The 21,599-nt window shown below is 39.9% G+C and overlaps 2 long non-coding RNA genes across 12 annotated transcripts in view; one reads left to right on the forward strand and one right to left on the reverse strand.

Annotated features, from left to right (window-relative positions):
* The window catches only part of LOC124524501 (uncharacterized), a 305,188-nt gene that overhangs the window by 9,078 nt on the left and 274,511 nt on the right, over nt 1-21,599 (forward strand). For 9 of the 11 annotated variants that reach the window (XR_006965258.1, XR_006965256.1, XR_006965251.1 and 6 more), the window contains exons 2-3: nt 2,217-2,352; nt 19,719-19,847. This is a non-coding gene — a long non-coding RNA (uncharacterized LOC124524501). Of the gene's footprint in view, nt 1-2,216; nt 2,353-6,530; nt 6,624-14,781; nt 14,848-19,718; nt 19,848-21,599 lie in introns of those variants that run through there. The other 2 variants (XR_006965260.1, XR_006965261.1) reach the window with 2 other exon arrangements.
* Nucleotides 16,783-18,463, reverse strand: LOC124524502 (uncharacterized). The gene is made up of 3 exons (XR_006965262.1): nt 18,324-18,463; nt 17,997-18,141; nt 16,783-16,824 (listed from the first exon to the last, which is right to left on the reverse strand). It is a non-coding gene; the product is annotated as an uncharacterized LOC124524502 (long non-coding RNA).

Genomic DNA, 21,599 nt, shown 5'->3' on the forward strand with positions numbered 1-21,599 from the left:
TCACTCTCTGTCTTAGTCTGCTCAGGCCACCATAACAAAATAGCATGGACTGCGTGGCTTGAACAATAGAAGTCTAGCTCCTCACAGTTCTGAAGGCTGGAAGTCAGATCAGGATACCAGCATGTTCCAGTTCTGCCGAGGGCTCTCTTCCTGGCTTGTAGACGGCTCCCTTCTCACCAAGTCTCATGTGGCTGGCCTTTCCTCAACCTGTACACTTGGAAAGACTGATGCCCCTCCTTTTCCTCTTTCTTTCTTTCTTTCTTTCTTTCTTTCTTTCTTTCTTTCTTTCTTTCTTTCAAGTTTATTTATTTATTTAGAGAGAGAGAACCAATGAGGGAGGGGCAGAGAGAGGGAAAGAGGATCTGAAGTGAGCTCTGTGCTGATAGCAGAGAGCCCGATATGGGGCTCAAATTCATGAACTGTGAGATCAGGACCTGAAGTCGGATGCTTAACCAACTGAGCCACCAGGTGCCCCTCTCCTTTTTCTTATAAGACCACCAATCCTATTGGATTAGGACCCCACCCTTATGACCTCATCTAACCTTAGTATCCTACCCAAAACTGTATCTCCAAGTGCAGTCACACCAGGTATTTGGGCTTCAACATACAAATTTTGGGGTGAGACATTTCAGTCCATAACACTGTATGAGGCTGGGTTTTCATCACTTCTTGCTGGACGTTTCTCTTCTAATTAACCCCCTTGTCTCCAATCTTTCCACTTGTAGTTAACACATTATTTTGAGAAATCTTTTCTAGGTACGTTGCTGTTTATGTCACTTTCTTTTTAAAAATTTTTTAAAATGTTCAGTTTTTTTAAGGGAGAGAGAGAGAGAAAGTGAGCAGGGGAGGGGCAGAGAGAGAGGGAGGCACAGAATTCAAAGCAGGCTCCAGGGTCCAAGCTGTCAGTGCAGAGCCTGAACCAGGGCTCGAACCTGAGCACTGTGAGATTATGACCTGAGTGCAAGTCAGATGCTTAACTCTATGTCAGTTTCTGCTAAAAATGAACAAACAAATGAAAACCCCAAACAAAACAAAACAAAACAAAAAAACTTCCAATAGCTTTTGTTTCCTAAAGAATAAAGACAAACCTCATTATCATGAAATTCAAGGATGTTGATAATCTAATTCCAGCCGAATTTCCCAGCTCTAATTCAAAGTCCCCATCTTACCATTAATACCACAACCAAGCTGAAACCCTTTGCCTTTGTATTTATTTGTTTGTTCATTTACTTATTTATTTTTAAGAGACAGAGAGAGTATGAGTGGGTCAGGGGCAGAGGGGGTGGTTAGAGGATCTGAAGCAGGCTCTGTGCTGACAGAGAGCCTGATGTGGGGCTCAAACTCACAAATGTGATACCATGACCTGAGCCAAAGTTGGACACTTAACCAAGGTGCCCCACACTTTGCCTTTCTCTTAGCATGTATTTCAATTCCCTGCTCCCAAACCTTCGCTTACTATGTTTGCCCCACTTGGAAACACTCATTTTCCCCAGTCAAAAATCCTACTCTTGGTCAAATGCTGCCACCTTCTAATGAACACTTCTTTGATCCCTTGGCCAGAAGTAATCACTCCCTATTTTGTGCGTCATTTTGTACTTATAACTTTTTTATTTTATTTGTGGAATTTTGTGGTTCCCCCTCTGGAAAATAACCTGCTGGAAAAAAAGGGTAAGGGCCTGGCTTGCATAGAGTACAGCAGAATGCTGGCCGAAACTAACACCTGCAGACATTCAGTGAATATTTTTTAATATGAACCGTGAATCTATTATAGGGAATTCTAATATTTCGTAGTCAAATTGACATGAGATAGTATTTAGATGAGTGATTTTCAAGCTATGCTAAATGGAGCCATATTCTATTCCATACCTCAGGCTTTGACAAAATATTTTTATTTGAAGAAAGGGTTTTGTTGCCAAATACTTTAAACCATTGATCTTATTCAACTCCTTCATTTTGTAAATGAGAAAAATGAGGCCAGATGGAGATTTAAAAAAATGACATTCCCAAGGTTTCCCAACTATTTAGTAGCAGAAACAGAGTCAGCAAGATATATATAAACTGTATCAGTTGGAAAGATGTATTTGTAGAGCAGCTTAGCGACCTAGTCTTTTACGACATTACCCTGCTGATGGGAAAATCAAGATAACATCTGAAATGAATCACAGTAACTCAGTGAGGGCACTTAAGGTTAAATCTTGTAAAATCATTTCTTCCAGGCACTGTTTGGTACTTCAAGACTATGAAAGATTTTGTCTTCTCAGGAAATGTGTTGTTCACCATGGAGCTAGTAGAATAAACCAGTTGTCTTAAAAAGTTGGACACAAGCTACAAATCACATAAACTCTACAAAATGTAAGTATTAAGCAAAGATTTGGGCATATGGTATTCCCCATGATTTCTCAGGGACTATGTATAAGTAGATCATGCCATCATTAGAATATCAAATGCACTGCTTCTCTAGGCTTGCATGTATGATAATGTAAATGTTGTAATGTCATTTCTAGCTATTCCTTAGTTATTGATTTTTTTCATTGACATTTCTTTTAAACCAGGCCCTAAATTCAGAAGCTTTCAAAAAAAATGGGAAAGGATTAAAAGGAACATGGAAAGCTACCAAAAGTATTGTTTTTACTGCAATGTGACTTTACAGCTTAATAGCAGCACAGACTGACAAGTCTTATCTATGTATTTAAATAGAACCTGCCACTTAAAGAACTAAGGGCTGTGTGAAGCATGCCTTTTTTGGCATGCGATAATCCAGGGAGGATGGAAAACTATTGGCAAGAGAGTTCATCATCAATAAGAATAATAATATGTTCCGGATGCTACTTCCTGAGCCAATTTATGTGTTTAGATTTGATTTCCTATTTTTGGAGCACATCCCAATGAATCAAAAATATTAATGCTGAGAGTTGCACTAAGCAAAATGAATAAGAATAAGCCTTGAAAGATATTTGAAATGCAACCATCTTCCAGGATTAAAAAATATGGAAAGTTACCTGTTTGCCGTAGATTAAGGAACATATTTCCTTTAGTTACTGGGGGTGGCTATCTGAGAGTAAATTCTCCCATGGAGTCGACATTATTTATAGCACCTATTCTGGGCAAAGGCACCGTGCTTGGAGTCACAGTTACACAAAGGGACAATTAGGATAGAAGTAAAATGTTCCCATCTTTATATTCTGGTTGGGGAGACCGACGTTAAACAAATAAATAGAAAATAAATTACGCAATTGTGAAGAAATATAGGATGGTCAGAGAAAGTATAAACTAGGAGACCTAATTAAATTGAAGAGCTAGAGAATGTTAGCTGCTGGGCCGCCAGAGCAAGAGCAGCTGATACCATTATGCAGATCCCTGGCTCAGAGCCAAAGCTCCAGAGACAGCAGTTGGCAAAATGTAGCCATTTTCCATAGGACTACCTCCTTTAAAACACAGTTTCTCCACAGTGTGCAGTGCGGGGTCCTCCCCAGCCAGCTTTACTATCTAACTGCCAGAGCCTCTGATTCTCATGGAAAGTGGGACAGACAGGTTAGCGCTAGTCATAATAAAAACACTTGACAATCTATTTTTTCTTTTTTTTTTTTTAACTTTGAAGCTGCCAATGATTTAGTCATAAAACTTCATAAATATTTTTAACTGAAAACAATTTTTCCAGCTGATATAAAAAGAGAGAAAACTTGAAACATTCACAATCATAATAACATTTATCAAAAGACAATCTTTTCTCCTTTCATGATTTACATTTTATATTTATATGTTAATGAATTTCTATTCATTTGTATGGTTCAGATTTATTGTCAATATAACAGAAACCTGAATTTAAATATCCTCAACTCTTCATGCATTTTTGTTGTTGTTGTGCATTTTTATTTCTACTCATTTAGAGAGGACTTTTTCCCCAAGGCTTGGATGCACTATTTCTTTTTTTAATGTTTATTTATTTTTGAAGGAGAGAAAGAGAGAGAGAGAGAGAGAGAGACAAAGCGTGAGCAGGGAGGGGCAGAGAGAGAGAGAGAGGGAGACACAGAATCCAAAGCAGGCTCCAGGCTCTGAGCTGTCAGCACAGAGCCTGATGTGGGGCTCGAACCCACGAACCGTGAGATCATGACCTAAGCCGAAGTCGGATGCTCAACTGACTGAGCCACCCAGTTGCCCCTTGGACTCGCTATTTTATGTCAAATCATTCCTTGAAAATCGAACTTATTTATGTGTCTTGTGTTCAGTATCCTCGGTCATAACCTCCTGATTGCTCTACCCGCTTTCTACTTCCTACTTTGTATTTAAGCAATATTTCTCTGAACAAAAGAATTCTGTTAACCTTCTGTTCTCCACTTATGACTTTCAGAAAACTTTGTTCTTTGGCTCTTCATAAAAAATTACTTCTGATTATCCATCTGTCTACAGTCATAGACCCCCAAGCACCTAGGATTTCATCATTATTTTCATCAGCCATCAAATTTCTATAGAGAGCTACCCCATATTCCTTTGATTCAAGGCCAGTCTCACTTGATTGGTTAGTCTCTTTCACTCATACTGTCTTGTCTTGTCTTTTTTTTTTTTTTTTTTTTTAAGTAGTCTCCATGCCCAGCATGGGACTTGAACTCACAACCCTGAGATCAAGAGTTGCATGCTCTACTGACCAAGCCAGCCAGGTGCCCCATCTTTTCCTCATACTTTCTAAGTTTGAGTTCACGGACATCCCTTTTTGCCCCCACCCCCATTTTCTCCATTCCGTCTAGAAGCAATTTCTCTTTCTTCCAGTAACTGGTTAGTTACCCAATCCTTTTCAGTTGCAGAAAAGTTGAACATATCCCTTTAAAATATGCATTTATCATTTCATGTCCTACCCCTAATGAACGTTCCTTCTCTTTTTTGGAAGTTGTAGGAGGAAGATTACAGTGTTCACATGCAGCATGAACTACAATAAAACCAGACAAAAGGAGCCCCAAATGCTTAACCCTGTGTTCAAATCCCAAACTCTCTCTAACTAGGTTTGAGTCACTTTGCCTTTGTGGATCCCAGCTTTTTCTATAAAATGATGGAATTGATACTAGATAATGTCGAAGGTTCTCTTTTAAGTCTAGAGTTCTGTGATTCTATAGATTTCTCCATAGAAACACCTCACATGCTATACGCTGTACATACTTGTTAAAGTTTTAAACTCTATAGGAAAGCAACTCTGTCTAATATTCTTTTTATTTAATATCTCTTCCAGTTATTGTCTTTCGTCCTTTCTCCTTTTAAACACATAACTCTTAAAATTCTAATGAAGATACTTCTTCCTTTGTCACTCTTTTTGTATTTTTTCTTCTTCTCTGTCTCCATTTCTTCTTCTCTGTCTCCCTGAATCTAGACCTGCATGTTTGTTACAAAATGAAAACAGAATCCATCTGGTCTTGTCATCATTACAATAATATGTGGACTTAAGTCTGCTGCACAGTTTTTAAAAATAATATTTTAAATAATAATACACGAGATTATTTGGAAAACAAGAACGCATAAAGAAAAAATTAGAATTGCCCCACACTCCCAATATTCAGAGATAGCAGCTGTTATTTTTTTGAAGAAATTTGGCATCACATTTTATATATTATTTTCTCTTGATCCTTCGATGCACAAAACAGATTGCCTCCGCCATTTCTAATTCTGCCCTCTTTATTTATACAGCTTTACTTTTCCCTAAACAGTAGATTTCCAATCTTTAGTAACCCTCTACTTTCACTGATTATGCACAGAAATTTTTGCTTATTAATGTTTCATTGGCATTTTACCATGCGGTGTATTTTCAGTTTCTATTGTTATGCATATTGCAGAGGGTTGCATGAATATTCTTGCCTTATTTCAAGCTTTATCCATAATGTATTGGAATTCTAATCACATTTTCCTAGCGTTTTTATATATTTCACACGGTTAGAAGGCAACCCATATGCTGGCTCTATTTTTAAGTGATTTATGCCTCATTGTATTGACGACTGTCTCCTGAGACAAAGGCAGCTCTTCAGGCCCTTTTTGGTCACCCTGTTACTGGTTTGAACATACTGGAAAGTCAAGTCTATCATCTTCTTATGTGTAGCATAATTTTAGACCAGAGTTATGATTCTGTCACTTGCTACCACTATAGCCTTTGCAATGAAATTATGAAAAAATTTTAATCTGAATCCAAAAGTGTTGAGGACCTCCAATTACTGCTATTCTTTTGCTAGCTTCCTTAAATGAGATAGTCAAAAGCACTGGTGTCATGGATTTTTATTATTTCCCTTTTCTCCAGAATCAAACCAAATATATCTGCCAAAGGCTGATTTTGACAGTAGGGGAATTATTTGCAAATGTAATGGTAAGCCAGTCTGTTCCAGGAACTCTCTTTTCCCTCCTGAACTTTATTATGCTTTCCAGCTCTCAGACGGTTGCCTGTGCCACGTAAAATCCAGTCTCCCATTAGGAAAATAAACCGTGCAATCCCAGAGCATTAGACAGAGTCCTGTTTCACCCCCTAAGACTTGCATAATCATAAGAGGCTCTCTTTTCAGAGCTGGACCATGTGGATGGTCACCCCTAGGAGTCTCAGTGTCACTCACAAGATATTGCAGACTTCCTTCTCTGGGGAAAACAAACAGCATGAGGTAAACTCTGCTACTCGTTTCCTCTTTTCTTTTTACAGACACTTGTTTATTTGCTTACTTGCTTATTTACTTTCTCACTTTGCTAGCTAGCTATGCAGCTGTCTATCCAACCATGGACCCTTATCTGACTTATGTGGGTTAGAATGTCTCACCATGAAACTTGCCTGAGTCAGTGCCTCCTTCACCTTTCATCCACTTGCTTGCTCATGTCTTTTTTTTTTTTTTATTAAAGATTTTTTAATGTTTATTTATTTGGAGGGGAGGGGCAGAGAGAAAGGGAGACACAGAATCCCAAGCAGGCTCCACACCGTCAGTGCAGATTCCAAGGAGGGGCTTGAGCTCACAAACCTCAAGATCATGACCTGAGCCCAAATCAGACTTGGTTGCTTAACCGACTGAGCCACCAGGTGCCCCAACATGTCTTTAATTTCAGTGATTTCTTCTCCTCCTCGATTGATTCCCACTCTGTTGGCTGCCTCCTTGGTGTCACACACAGATTCCCCCCCCACAACCCTGCCCGGCCCCAGTCTGCCGGCCTCCTCCTTGCCATTCTGTATCAAGATCTGATGTCGTTCCTCAATCTTACATATGCTGGTTCAGGCATTTCACTCCCCTGCTCTTCTGATTCCAAGCATGAAGCACAGCTACTCTCTTACCATACATCCTTGTTTTTTGGAAGCAAATTATTCCCTTTTATACTACACCATTCAAAAAAATTCAACTTCTTTTTTTTTTCTTTTATCAAAGTAGAGATGGCACACAATGTTACATTCATTGATGGTGATGGACACCTCGGCCTTGTGCTATGCTCACTGCAGTGTTCAGTTTTACTTTTCATGATATCCATGCGTGTTTAGTTTTGCTTTCCTCCTTTAATGTTTGTCTGTTGTTGAACCTGAGAAGATGAAAGCTGAATGGAAAAGGAATCAAGGATTACAAAAGAAATAATCCACATTTAGGATGAATGACATCCACCATGTATCAGAAGCAGCAGTTAGGGGCCTTTCAGCAGAAGGGTTAGAAAACCACTCATTCTATATTAGATGTAACATAAAGCCACCGAAACAGAGGTTCACAGGGAAGCATTTATGCGTAGCAAGGAGAGCTTGTGTAGGGGGCACCTGGCTGGCTCTGTCGGAAGAGCATGAGATTCTTGATCTCACAGGTCAGGAGTATGAGCCCCAGGTTGGGTGTAGAGGTTACTTAAATAACTACCTAACTTGTGTCTTTTGTGAAGGCCCAAACCATAGAATTGACAAGATAGACAACCAATCTTCAATGAGATTAAAGCTTGTTGAGATGGGTTATGACTGTAACTTTGGTTATTTTATGGGGCCTTACTAGTCTCTGATAGCCATTCCCTCCCCAAATATTAAAATTGAACTAGCAGAATTTCTGTTGGCCTCCAGGCTCCTAGATCTTCCTACAAAGACTGTCACATGAATTTTAGATAGAAGGATTGACTCTCAGTGCTTGGAGGCAGTTTTAGAGGAAAAAGAAGATGATAGAAAACAATAATGAAGAAAAGGTCTTTCTATATACATACATATATGTTTATTTGATATTAGTTGGATACACTCTCTTGGTTTCAGAGATTAATGCCCTAAAAAGTACTCATATTCTCCCACAAAATCTTGTTCCACCATTGTAAATAGAATATTGGGCTTATGCAGACCATGATCTGACCTGAGTGGCACATTATAAGATTTTAAACTATGAAATTTTTTTGTATTCATTTAGAAACCATGATATGCTATGCTTCAAATATGTTGATTTGGCAACTCCCCAACTCATCAGCCTTCTATGTTTTATGTAGTTGTTCTCTGAACAATTTTTGGCTGTGGTATGTGAGAATATTTTACAAGCAGCATTTTTTTCTGCCTATTCTTTCTCCCTTCCTTCTCCTTTTCTGCCTTCCTTCCTCTTCCTTTTTTATTAGTAAACTATTGCTGTATAACAAATTACCTTCAAGCTTAGCAGTTTAAAACAACAAACATTTATTATTTCATAGTTTCTCTAGTTTAGGAATTCAGGAGAAGCTTAGAGGGGTGGTTCTGCATCTGGATTGAAGTCAAACTGTTATCTAGGGACTATAATCATGTTAAGGCTGGGCCGGGGCTGGACAATCTGCTTGCAAGGTGGTGTACTTGAAGGGCTATTGACAGTTGGTCTTAGTTCCTCTCCATAGGATTGCTTGAGTTGCTATAAAACATGGCAGCTGGCTTCCCCCAGAGCAAGTGTCCAAGGGAGAGAGCAAGGAGGAAGTCACATTTCCTTTTATGACCTAGTCTTGGAAATGATACACCATCTCTTCTTCCATTGTAGTTTGTTGGTTAGAAGCAAGTCAGTAAATCCAATGTGTACTCAAGAGGAGAGGAATCTGGTTTTACCTCTTGAATGGAGAATTATCAAAGAGATTGTGGACATATTTTGAAATCACCACACCTACCTCCTTCTTTCTCTCTTCCTTGGAATTTTTGTTTGATTAAATAAAACTGTAGGACATCCACGTTGCTTTCTTCTTCAAGGAATCGAAATAATATCCCCAGGGGAAACCGAGTAGCGGAGGACTGGGAACCAGAAAGCCAAATTTACTCTCAATTCTGTAGGTAAGGGACTTTGATTATGGGTGAGCCACTGAACCTTACTTGCCTCAATTTTATGCATTGTTTAGAAGCTTGACACTCTTTAAGGTTCTTTTTAAGCTCATTTAAGTTCATTCTTTTAAGCTCATTTACTTCATTCATTTATTTTTCAGGAAAGTAATACCTAACATTTGTTCTTTCACAACCCCAAAGATTAAATTTGTAGTTCTTTGGGTCTCTATCACTACGTAATTAGTTGGCTACATATTTGTGCTCCAGCCTTTAACTCCCATTGGTAATATATGGGTTTCCAGTCAACCCCAATATATATCAGGGTCCCAACAGGAAAGAGATGGCATGTCCAAAGGAGAAAATTAGGAAAGTTTAATAAAGAGATTGTTACAATGGTGTGGGCAGGATTTAGGGAGACCAACAAGGCACAGTGAATTATCTTGGGACTAGCAATGCTGGGGAACTGTTTCCATCCCAAGGCCCAAAAGGGGAAAAGGATGAGAGCTGTTACCAAAACTCAGGAATGGAGAGGACCTTCCTAACAAGACCTGTGATCATTGGTCTAGAGAAGTAGCCTATTTGCAGTGACCCCATAAGGAGAGAGCTGGGGGATCAAATACCTGACCCTCATTTTCCTCCTCCCCTCTGATCTCTGATGTCCCATTCATTGGCCAAACCCAACCTTAACTGGCTAAGAGTAGATCTAACAAATGGAAAATAGGCAGAACATTCCCAAAAGAAAGTTAAAATTACACTTTGAACATGAAAATAGGAATAATTAAAACATTGTTGGTAAAATCAGACCTACATAGGAAAATCCCAACAGATTTTAATGCCCAGATATTAATCTGGATAATCTGCATATCACCATGGGAGTGGGGGCAAGACTTGATTGTTGATTATATGTAAGAAAGATTACAGTTAGTTAATTATATTATCCCATGTCTGGAGAATGAACGTGTACATAAAAGTAAGGGAGTCTATAAAAGGGATATTGAGAAAGATAGAATAGGGCAGATCCTCTAGCAGTGGCCAGAGGGATGGTGCCCTGACCCATGAACACCAATATCTACTGTGAGGCAGGTCTTGACTGAAGAGTGTAGGTGACCACATGGGGTAGCCACTGCCTGGTGACACTGGGCATTAAGATCATCCAGCTTACCACCCCACCCCCCCCCACCCTTTGCTGTGATCCATTCTCTTCGAGTAATCTTGTGATGGTAATCTGTCTATTATGAAAGAATATACACTTCAGAGAGTACAAATATTCAAATCATTTCTATTTATTTTTATTACTGTAAGTCAATAAATTGACCTTCTGGTGCTTATATTTTTTCCTATGTCATCACTTCAGTCAGCCTGGCTAGGGAGTGTCCATCCCCAAGAGATGGAATTAGGCATTGGAGCAGATCATGTTTCTGTACCTACAAAGCCCAGAGATTGGGGAAACACCCTGCATGAAAATGAAGGTACCCTGGGAGGGCCTGCCATGTGCACTTACCCATGTTGGCATCTATCTCAGTTTATTGTAATTTATAATTGCTTGTTTCATTGTTTGTTGCTGGGCTCTAAGCAAGGTCGATCTTGTTTTCTGATTTATTGCCAGAAAACAAGATTAATATGTATTTATGGAAATGAATGAATGAATGAATGAATGAACTTGTCAAGAATGAACTTAAGTATATGGATCTTTCCCAAAGTCACCTAACTGAAAATTTTCTTTAAACTTCAGCACCTTAAATTGTGTAGCTTATCTGGAACTCTGACTCTCCCTCGATTCTTGGTTTCCTCATTGAGCATCCTTCTTTCATCTTTCATGATTCCTCATTTGGAGCAGAATCCTAATCCCTTTTCATCTCTGACTCTCTCTCTCTCTCTCTCTCTCTCTCTCTCTCTCTCTTTCCCTCTCTCTCTCCCTCTCTCTCTATATATATATATATATTTTAAACTTGTGCATTAACCTTTGTTATTCAGCTTCACCATACTGCTTTCACACCAACCTGCTTTCATCATATTTTCTTTTTTCTTTCCTCTTTTAAAAGAAAAAAAAATTTTAAGAGTTGTTTTGTTTTTTGTTTTTTGTTTTTTACATCCAAATTGGTTAACATGTAGTGCAACAATGATTTTAGGAGTAGATTCCTTAATGCCTCCTATCCATTTAGCCCATCCCCCCCACACACCCCCTCCAGTAACCCTCAGTTTGTTCTCCATATTTGAGAGTCTCTTCTGTTTTGTCCCCCTCCCTGTTTTTATATTATTTTTGCTTCCCTTCCTTTATGTTCATCTGTTTTGTATCTTAAAGTCTTCATATGAGTGAAGTCATATGATATTTGTCTTTCACTGACTGACAAATTTCACTTAGCATAATACCCTCTAGTTCTATCCATGTAGTTGCAAATGGCAAGATGTCATTCTTTTTGATTGCCGAGTAATACTCCATTGTATATATATACCACATCTTCTTTATCCATTCATCCATCAATGGACAAAAGAAAAAAAAATTTTTAGTGTTTATTTTTGAGAGAGAGATAGAGACAGAGTGCAAGTGAGGGAGGGGTAGAGGAAGAGGGAGACACTGAATCTGAAGCAGGTTCTAGGCGCTGAGCTGTCAGCACAGAGGCTGAAACGAGGCTCGAATTCATGAACTGTGAGATCATGACCTGAGCCAAAGTCTAAGGCTTAACCAACTGAGCCACCCAGGTGCCCCACTTTCCATTTTTTGGTTTCTTTGGGTTTTTTTTGTTTTGTTTTTTGGTAAGTGGGAGTTCAAAATTCCTGTTTTTTATTAGTTTTTCCTCTTTGCTCCCATTTGTCTTTCCATTTCTGTTCCTTCCCCCTTAATATCACTGCCTTAAGTTGTCTTTCCCATACTCCCACCCCTTGCCTTGTTCTGTTTACTCCTGCATCCGCATTCAAGTGAGGCACAATTTTCCTCTTGTGTCTCACAGTCTGTAAGTTTCTGGTTATGGCTGTTGCCAAGTGCTCCTTTGCCTAACTGCTCTTTTCTGGCTCTGATACATTATATCTCATATGCCAGTTGGTTTTTTTTTTTTTTTTTTTTGGTGGGAGGGGTGGGGTTTTTTTTTAGGTCCACATGGTGGTTACAATCTCATATGCCATTTTTAAAAAGTTCTAGGGAAGTGGGGGGATGGGCAAAATGGGTGAAAGGAAGCAGGAGGTACAGGCTTCCAATTATGAAATGAGTAAGTCACAAGGATGAAACGTACAGCACAAGGAATATAGTCAGTGATACGGTGATAGGGTTGTATGGTGACAGATGGTAGCTAGGCTTGTGAGCATAGCATAAGAGCAAAGCATAGCATAACATAAGGTGTAGACTTGTTGAGGCATTCTGTTGTACACCTGAAACTATGTAACACTGTATGTGTCTACTACATTTCAATAAAAAAAGAGAAAAACGTTCTATACTGCAAATTTTCAAGGACACCTAAAAGTAGGGAGAATAATAGAATCCCTATCACCTAGCTTCAACTATTACTGACATTTGCCAGTTTTGTTTCTAGATGTGACTTTCTAGGATTATATATGACCAAGCTCTACCTCCAGCAGGCACGCACGATACAGATATGTTTGGATGCCCTCTGGAGCCACAGAATGTCCAGTGGAGCTCACTGTTCACTGCCCTGCTTGCCCTCACATGCTCTGAACAAACCTAGGTAGTTCTCAGTGTGCTGTTGATACCATTTGTGGCCTTCTCTCTCCCCTCTCCTACACTGTGAGCTCTTTAAGGCTGGGAGTTTCATCCTCTTCCTTATCTCCCGGCACCTGGCACATAATGCCTGACACATAGTGGCTCTTAACTTAAAGTTCTGGGGGCACCTGGGCAGCTCAGTAGCTTGAGTGTCGACTTGGGCTCAGGTTACAATCTCACAATTCATGTGTTCAAACGGCGCATCAGGCTCTGTGCTGACAGCTCAGAGCCTGCTTCAGATTCTGTGTCTCCCTCTCTTTCTGCCCTTCCCTGGTTGCGCGCTGTCTCTCTCAAAAATAAACATTAATTTTTTTAATTAAAAAAAGTTCTGGAAAGAATGAATGAAAAAATATATTGCAATGACTCACCTATTTCAAATAAAATATTCAGGTATCCTGGTCGCTTCTGGGCAGTGGTCTGCTCTCCCTTCTTCTGTTTCCAGCTTTTTTTCTCCGAGACAATGCAGTTTTTCATTCAGTTGATTTAGGCTACATATTTTGATGCCACTTTCTACATTTCTACAATATGTGCATTGTATCTATCAGCCGTTCTCCTTCTAAATAATACGAATGCCAACATTTATGTACACTTATGTGCTGGGCACTGTACAAAGTTCTCTGCAAATGTTATCTTTGTCAATCCTGAATCACAAGAGCCCCTGAACTAGAAACTGTTATCATCCTTAATTACCAGATGAGGAAGCCTTGGTCCAGAGAGAATACGGAATATGTCAAGGTCATACCACCAATGAGGGGAGGAGTCTGTACTTAAACCTGGATTCCAGAACTTGAGCATCTAACTGCTGTGCCACACTACCATGGCTGCATCTCTGTCTTTGGTTGGCTTAGTGCTATTTGTGTCCAGTCAACACTAAATCTTTCTCTGTGGATACTGTGTCCAAAATAAATAAGAAATTGCTCTGCTCCTAAAGCTTGATTCTTGCTCTTTTCTGCCCTCTCACCCTTGGCAACTGAATCACTGCAGAAATGCCTCTTGAAGTCTTCCCCAGTGACTTCCTAATCTGAATTCCCACACAACATCCTCATGCAGACACTTGTTGACCACTTTTCATCTGACGCTGATGACAAATCATCCTCTGGATGGCTTCAACAATCGACTTGCCTTTCCTTCAGGAACCGAAGAAGTCTTTCTTCTCCTGCGGAAGTGCAGGCCCACACTAACAGGACACTTCTCTTGTCTTTTCTCCTTGCTTGTTCCTGAATTTTACTTTAGCCTTTTTCTTATATCATCACTTCAGTCAACATGGGCTTCAAATCTCCCCTTCCTTGGCTTGCTTACCATCATAGTCATGTCTGTGATCACTGGAGGGGGCATATATTTTTCTGTGCTCAGTATCGCTTTGGGGCATCACCCTTAACACCCATCCCTCTTGATCTGTATTTTCTGGTGGTACTGGCCTTCCTCCTGGCTCTAGGGCTGAGTGCATGAACCAGGCCTGGCCAATCAATTCTAAATTACTCCAACCATATTAATTGCACCAGGATGAGCACATGACTGATGGTGTTGAATCCTTCAAGAGGTCTTGGACTATTGATCGAGAGTCATTCTCTCCCGAGATTGTAGATACTAGGGATGATAGAAGCCTGAAACCGCTGGTGGCCATCTCTGTCATGTGTAGAAAGAGCATGCTTAAGAATGGCATCTTCAGGGGTGCCTGGGTGGCTCAGTTGGTAAGCATCCGACTCTTGGTTTCAGCTCAAGTCACGATCTCACGGCTTCATGGTTTTGAGCCCCGCACTGGGCTCTGTGCTGGCAGTGCAGAGCTGCTTGGAATTCTCTCTCCATATCACTCTGCCCTACCCCATTCATGCTGTCTCTGTCTCTCTCTCAGGAAAAAAAAAAAAAAAAAAGGAATGGTGTCTTCGTGGAGAATACAGTGTCAGAAAACGAAGAGGTACATATTCCTGACTCCATAGTTGAAAGCCTGAATCAAACCAGGCCTAAAGTCACCTCCACCTCTGAACATGATAACCATCAGCAGGAAAACCCTCTACAGAGTATCTCTATACTATTATTAGGATAAAGGGAACACCTACCCTTCATTAATTGTAAATACTATGTTTGACTGGGTGTTGAGGGAGGAGGCAGCTATAAGAGCAGGAAGTTTCAAACCTTGCCCTGAGTGGGCCTTAGGGGTTCTGTAAAAGTTCCTTAGGGGACACCATGGAAACCAGAAAGCAGGGCTAAGAATAGCTCTGTATTTGTTTTATATATTGGGCTTCAAAATAAGGTTTCTGAAGAACGGCTCTGTTGCTAACAAAAGCAAAAACAAAAATCCTTTGAAAATTGATGTACTGTTTATGTTAGTTCTCCTAGAAACCCAAGTTCTCCTATTCTCTGGATCCTGCTTTGCACCCTGCTTTGGCTGAACTTATACCCCCCCGTCTACACAATCACTGAGTTGTGTGTCATGCTTTTTGTCCCTCCCCATCTCAGTAGTGATCAATCAGGCATTTCCTCCACATACTCTTCTCTCCTTTCTCCTGGGTAACAGCCAATTCAGATGTTCAACAAAATTCCAATTCAGCAAATATTTAGTGAGTGCAAGATAGTGCTGTGTGCGGTGTTTTGTAACATTCACGAGTTCTTTCAACACCCTGAGGGATGGGTAGCTATTTACATTTGTGTTTAATGAATGAGGTAAACTGATCATCTCAAAAGGACACAGGGCAAATTATTGGTAGAGCTAGAAATAGTACAACCACTAACCGTAGGCAGGTATAATAGAAGGAGCCTGAAGTTGGGGAACAGACAGACTTGGAGTTGAATCCTGGTTTGTGACATACTTATTTTTGGAACATGAGCAAATTATTCAAGCTCCCTGAGCCTCCGTTCTCTACCCATGAGATGTAATATCCTCTACCTTCTAATGACATATGTGGATTGTATTAAATAATGTGTGAAACATATTAGCATGAAATTGGCTCAGGAACTGTTAGTTTCCTTCCACCCCACCAGGAAATACGGGTGTTCCTCCATCCAGGATGATTTGCACGTAAAAGAGGCCTGTGTTGTGTAACTCCCTTTTTGTACCGTTTTCCATTGAGATGCTCATGCATGTAGGACATATTGTACTATAAGTCATAATATTTAGTCATTTCATTGTCGATAATACCCTTGTTGGCCAGGAGAGAGCAAAGGCCTGTTACTATGAATTTGCAACACCAAGATTCTGGGAGGAAAGAATCAACATCAAATGGCAGACTTTCAACAAATTGCAACTTCTCTCCAGCTGTCAGAGCCCAGCTATCATTTACTGAATCAGCAATCACATATTTAGGCCTAATGACCACTAGGCACTGTTTGAGGGGCTGGAGCCCATTGTAATGGAAACAAGACAGACTAGTCTGTGAAAATGACAGAAGTGGATATGGATGGCCTGTCTGCTCTGCCCTCCTGCCCTTCAAGGCCCTTATATTTGCTGCAATAGCTTAGGATGGGAGCAGCAAATTGTATTTTTGTACAGCTGAGCTAAGAATAATTTTTACATTTTTAAAGAGATCCTGTATAGCCTGCAAAGCCTAAAATGTTTGCCATCTGGCCCTTCAAAGAAAATATTTGCTGACTCCTGGTTTAGAGTCACCTTATAATTCTTCCATCAACATCAGAATAAAGAGTTTCATGGTATAATTACTAGAGTATTTTTTATTAATAATTTGTTATTATATAAAGCATTATTAAGAATTATTTATTATGGGGGCTCCTGGGTGGCTCAGTCAGTTAAGCATCCGACTTCAGCTCAGGTCATGATCTCGCGGTCCGTGTTCGAGCCCTGCGTCGGGCTCTGTGCTGATGGCTCAGAGCCTGGAGCCTGTTTCAGATTCTGTGTCTCCCTCTCTCTGACCCTCCGCCGTTCATGCTCTGTCTCTCCCTGTCTCAAAAATAAATAAATGTTAAGACAAAATTAAAAGAATTATTTATTATGATTGTTAAACAGTATTTTTTAAATATTGTTTATTTTTGAGAGAGAGAGGAGTGTGATTGGGAGAGGAGCAGAGGGAGACACAGCATCGAAAGCAGGCTGCAGGCTCCAAGCTGTCAGCACAGCCATAAGATCATGACCTGAGCTGAAGTCAGATGCTTAACCAACTGAGCCACTCAGGCGCCCCTGATTGTTAAACAGTATTAAAGGACAGAAAGCGATGGGTAGTGAGAAGGTAGATTTTTATATCAATTTTGCAAGAAAGTACAGTAAAATCTTGGTTTGTGAGCATAATCCATTTCAGAAACATACTTGTAATGCAAAGCACTTGTATAGCAAAGCAAGTTTCAGGAACCATTGGCTCAGTTGTGATCATGTAACATTCAGCATCATGTACTACTCGTATTGCAAGACATCGCTCGTTTATCGAATTAAAATTTATTAGAAATGTTTGCTCATCTTGTGGAACACTCACAGAACAAGTTACTTGCAACCAAAGGTTTTCCTGTAATTCTCTTTTGTTAGGTCATTTGACTATCACTTTGTTTTCCTAGACTATAACCTCCACATAAAAGGTGGACCTTCCCTATACAGCTTTCCTGGGGTTTTCCAATGTTTTTTCCCTGTACCAAAAACAGAAGTTGAGAAGATGACGTGGGGAAGGGTCATCATTCCCCTGTGACAATGGGGAAGGAAGGCGAAAAGTTACTTCATTGTCACTCCAGCCCTTTGACAATTGAAAAATCTTCACCTTTCCATTTAAGTATGCCCTGCATTTCTTGCCTGTGCCACATTTATTTAAAATGGAACAGCCTTCCTTGTACTTGTCTAGATGTTTCTTAACACTTTCTCTTTAATGCTCACATATTTTCCCTTCCCTTGCTGCTTGCCCTGGCTTCTCCTACCTGGGCAAAGTGAGAGTCACTGGCTAGTGCACTCTTAGCATTGACTTTCTGTTGACTTTCACCTGGAAGGGTAATTCAGAGCCTGGGAGTGGCACCCTCTTCTTCCTCCTGTAAAATACTTCCAGGTAACAAGACTGTCGGTGCCCACCCAAAGCTTGTGTAGGCCCCCCTGGTGTCAACCCTCATATAGAAGAGCCCATGACAAACCAAGCTCACAGGGCACATGATGTGGAAGCTTCCAGCTGTAGGCACAAGTGTCCTGGGTTGGGTGTTAACAGTCCAGTTTCAGCTCTTCTTCCTCTGCTTCATCTTGTTGAATCTGGGCCAGTTACTTAGCTTTCGAATGCTTAAATTCTCACATCTGTAACATTAAGATAATGCCGACTCTCATTTCAGCTTCTGGGAATAGAATTAAACTGTATATGGACATTGATGTTCCCATAGTAACAGTCATGTAAGGTATCTAGCCTGCCACCAGAGGCAATAAATTATTTATGATAAGTACTTGTAAAAACTCCTGTCACTGTAATAAAAGATTCTTACAGGAAATCCTGGGGATATACTTTCACATTAATTTGCATTCATTATTTCAGGAAGAGTTCACTCTGCTCCCAACTACCAAATTCTAAACTCCCAGAATCAAATCAATTAGCACAAGCTGGAGCTGCTGAATTCAAAAGCAGAACAGAGTCCTCCCGTGGCCCCTGTGAAGGGAAGGAAGAGACTGACTTCCTGGGGCTATTTATTAAAACCTGGGAGGAGTCAGTGGGTGTGGCTTCTCGGGGAGAGATAGCTCCAGCTTGGGGCTGCATAAAGAAAACAAGAATGATAGCTATAGCTCTACAAAAAAAAAAAGTATTATAATATTATTAGTGTTGTTATTATTATTGGGGAAATTTTAAATGTACAATAAAACACAAACAAAAATGTAATAATAATCCCTCATCCTCAGAGATAACCATTAACATTTTCGTTTGTAGCCTTCCTTTCTTTATATTTATATTTTTACAAATATTGTTTGGTAGCCTGCTTCTTATATTTGTGAACATGTGTCCAAGTTATTAAATATTCTTTTCAGAACATACTTGGCTGGAAATGCACCATAAGGATGTATCACAACTCACAATTGGTCAACATTTAGGTTGTATCCTGACTTGTCTTTTAATTAAACTTGATTCATATTCAGCCTGAGATCTCGCATTAATTTAGCTGACAGATTTAGACCTACAAATATTTTGATCCATCCATAATACTACCATTGCTAACAACACCCTCTTCCTTCCCAATGCTTTTGCTATTAGCCCATAGTGCAAATACACCCAAACTCCCCTTCAAAAACAAATTTCTGTGAAATTCTGTGAAATTTTTATTTTTCCATATTCTTTGGACCTTGCATGTGGATCTTTTGCCTAAAACATGATCTTCTTTCTTAATTTTATTGAAAATATCTTTTTTTCTTTCTTAATTCTACAATGGTGAACTACAATAGTGATCTTCATTTTAATTTCAAAATTGTCCTTATTATTCTCTTTTGATAATATTATTTGACTTGCTTTTCCCACGAAGGTTTTATTCTTTCACCCAGATCTCAAACTTTTTAGTATCAAGATTCCTTTACAAATTCATTGAGGACCCCAAAGAGCTTTTGGTTATGTAAGTTATATCTATTGCTGTTTGCCATATTAGAAATTAAAACTGAGAAATTTAAGAAATACTTTCATATTTCATTTTAAAGTAATGATAGAAGCCTATAACGTGTTAACATAAATGCATATTTTATGACAGATAACTGTATTTTGCCAAGCGAAATCCAGTGAGAAGAATGGTATTGTTTTACATTTTGCAAATCTCTTTAAATGTCTAGCCTGACAAAAGGCAGTTGGATTCAACAATCTGCTTCTGCATTGACACCATTGCCATGTGTTGTTTTTGTTGAAGTTCATGTAGGGAGAAAACCCTGCCTCACACAGATACATGGTTGGAAAAGGAAGGACCTGGCTGGCCCTCTGCAAGATCTCTGGGCTTACAGTGATCCTCTCTCAGCCTACACATTAGGAACCACTGACTGTAAGTGCTGGACAGCCTTTTTATGCTTCGGTTTCCTTTTTGTAAAAATATGGTGGTAATAACAGCCTTTCAAAGTGTTCTGAAATTATAATGTGAAAACTGCTACAGCAACAGGCAGAAATCTACACCTGTTCATAAAATAGGAAAACTGTTCTCTCGTTTGGGAGATATGTAGCTATCCAAAGTAACATGGTTACTAAAGCAATAGATATCTCCAATAGGTATGTAGGTTTCACATTCCACCATGGCAACCAAAACCTAGGAATTTTCAAAAGAAAATTTTAAAGTGTCTTATGTAGTTTTGGTAAGGAAACATTTTTTTCAGGAGGGTAAGATATGAATTCTGGCTCAATTTCAAAGTGGAGATCTATTTCTCTGAAACCCATTGCATAGTTATCTTGGCATTCTTTGATCTAGAAAATGTGCTCATGTGTTTTGTTTTAGCTTAGGTCAAGGGTAGAACTAATCCCTATTGGACATTTTAAAGCCAGAATATATGGAGAACAAACAGAGGGTTACTGGAGGGGGTGTGGGAGGAGGGATGGGCTAAATGGGTAAGGGGCATTAAGGAATCTACTCCTGAAATCATTGTTGCACTATATGCTAAATAATTTGGATGTAAATTAAAGAAAATTAAAGAAAAAAAATAATAAAGCCAGAATGTAAGTTTCTCATGGCAGACCTCATAATGGGTTCTGTGTACTGCAACAGATCCAGTATGAGCCAGACTGATTGTAATATACATATTTGGCAGTGGACTTGCTTGCAGGTACCCTGTGCAGCTGAAATGTGGGGATAACTCCCAGGGCTGGTTTACAGCAGTAGACATTCCGTTTCAACTGACACAGTGACTCAGCCTGGGAAGGTGAGATTCGAGGGGCAGGATGGCACAGAACCCTCTGTCCTTTACCCCCACCCAGAGGTCCAGTGGATTGTCCAGCCCCCAGGAGAACCACTCACTGATCTGGCGGTTGCTTTGATGGCCATGTTTGGGGTGGCGCCCAGATGTTTTCCTCTGATCTGCCCCCAATTCTGGATTGTATCTCAACGTAGCATCTCCTGTTGTTGAACAGTGGTTGCAGCCCGGATTTCAGAGAGCTTGAGTTGCGTCTGCATTTGGCAAATGGAGATAATGGGCTGGGTGAGGACAAAAGTGAGAAAGGATAGGAAAGTGTTTTGAAAATACTTTAAGTGCAACCATTGTCGGGGGCGCCCGTGTGGCTCCGTCAGTTGAGTGTCTGACTCTTGATCTCAGCTCGGGGCTTGATCTCAGGGTCTTGATCTCAGGGTCGTGAGTTCAAGCCCTGCATTGGGCCCCCACATGGGGCATGAAGCGTACTTAAAAAAAAAAAAAGGAAAAAAAAAGGTGCAAGAATTGTTATTATTGCTCCTAAACCAGTAAACTGAGAAACCAGCCTAGTGTGAGGAGCTGTGGTGAAGAGAGACACCAGGCCTGAGGGGGTTCTTTCATTTGCTTCTAGCAGGTGAGGGAAAGAACTTGCCAGATCCTTCCCAGATCTTGTTATGCTAATCCTCCTGTCTATGGAGTTCCTGAAGTTGTTAATTTAATATTGGCTAACCAGCCACTTGTTGATTCCCCCAATCCTCCCTTAAGTCACAAAAGAAGGTATGGTCTGGCACTGAATATTTTTATGTCCCTAAATAATCACTTGTTCTGTCACTGCAAAAATGATTGCACCCTTCATTACCAATGACTTTATTTTTCAAGTCTTTTCTACTTCTTTGACATCT

This window comes from Lynx rufus, unplaced genomic scaffold, assembly GCF_022079265.1.
Source record: "Lynx rufus isolate CCGP_SWC_20201006 ecotype Redwood Valley unplaced genomic scaffold, mLynRuf1.p SCAF_4, whole genome shotgun sequence".
In the NCBI taxonomy this organism is placed as follows: Eukaryota; Metazoa; Chordata; class Mammalia; order Carnivora; family Felidae; genus Lynx; species Lynx rufus.